Consider the following 1,598-nt stretch of genomic DNA (forward strand, 5'->3'; position numbering starts at 1 on the left):
TACTTAAATAATTTTCAAGACCTTTTACAAATATATAAACAATGAAAACCCAGAGTAAAAACATCCATTGTTGGTCTGATATTTTAATAATATATTAGTTTGTAATGCTGTATATGTCTGTATTATATGAAACAAAGTGAACTATTTATGAATCTCTTTCTATTCTGTCTCCATTACTTCATTTGGCAGCAGGTACACTACCCCATGGCTTGGCTGAAGGATGGGAACCACACTACAGTGACAGAGTTCATTTTATTGGGTTTAACAGATGACCCAGTCCTTAGAGTTGTCCTCTTCACCATCATCCTGTGCATCTACCTGGTGACTGTGTCTGGGAACCTCAGCACCATCCTTCTCATCAGAGTCTCTCCTCAGCTCCATCATCCCATGTACTTTTTTCTCAGCCACTTGGGTTGTGTTGACATAGGCTACTCATCTTCTGTCACACCCAATATGCGTGTCATTTTTCTGGTAGATAGAAATACCATCTCCTACCTTGGATGTGGCACACAGCTCAGCTTAGTTGCTTTTTTTGGTGCAGCTGAATGCTTCCTTCTGGCTGCCATGGCTTATGATCGCTTCATGGCAATCTGAAACTCACTGCTTTATTCCATCAAAATGTCCAAACAAGTCTGTGTCCAGTTGGTTGTGGGATCCTATATAGGGGGTTTCTTTAATGCTTCCTTTGCCATGGTTTCCTTTTTATCTTTTATATTCTGTGGACCAAATATAATCAATCACTTTTTCTGTGATTTTGCTCCTTTAATTGAGCTCTCCTGTTCTGATGTCAGTGTTTCTGTCATTGCTACCTCATTTTCTGCTGGCTCAGTTACTATGATCACAGCATTTGTCATAGCCATCTCCTACTCCTATATTCTCATCACCATCCTGAAGATGCGCTCCACTGAGGGTCGACACAAGGCCTTCTCCACCTGCACCTCCCACCTTACTGCAGTTGCTTTATTATATGGAACTGTTACATTCATCTATGTGATGCCCAAGTCCAGCTTCTCCACTAACCAGAACAAGGTAGTGTCTGCGTTCTACTTGGTGGTGATCCCCATGTTGAACCCCCTCATCTACAGTCTTAGGAATAATGAGATTATGGGTGCTCTGACAAAACAGCTTGGGAGGAAAACAGTCTCTTAGAATAATCTGTTGTTTTTTAAACTTAATATAATAAAAGCAATTATGCAAGGTCAATGTTACTTTTATGTGATGTTGGTTATTAGCTTTCTCCTTACCCCTCAGCTACTTTTCCTCCTAGGATGTATAGCTATTTTTTTTCTTTTTTTATTAGATATTTTATTTACACTTCAGATGCCATCCCCTTTCCCCATTCGCCCCCCTTAGGAAACCCCTATCCCATGCCCCCTTTTCCTTTTTGCATTTATACATTTTTTTTAAATAATGTTAATCATAAGTGTTATAAGTTTGGAATTGTTCAATCAGAGGTGTAACCCACTGACCGACCTAGATATAACAACTATCTTTGACTGGTGGAGATACATGAATATCTGCCTCCCTGTCTCCCCCCTCTTTCTCTCTTTCATCACCTAGCTTCTCCTATCCTTCTTCTCCTCCTCTTCTTACTCCTT

At 40.1% G+C, this 1,598-nt stretch overlaps 1 pseudogene; it reads left to right on the top strand.

Annotated features, from left to right (window-relative positions):
- Positions 1-204: 204 nt before the first annotated feature.
- LOC117718549 (olfactory receptor 5P60-like) lies at positions 205-1,149 on the top strand (annotated as a pseudogene).
- The last annotated feature ends 449 nt before the right edge of the window (positions 1,150-1,598 follow it).

The sequence above is a fragment of the Arvicanthis niloticus genome, chromosome 1, assembly GCF_011762505.2.
Source record: "Arvicanthis niloticus isolate mArvNil1 chromosome 1, mArvNil1.pat.X, whole genome shotgun sequence".
Lineage (NCBI taxonomy): Eukaryota > Metazoa > Chordata > Mammalia > Rodentia > Muridae > Arvicanthis > Arvicanthis niloticus.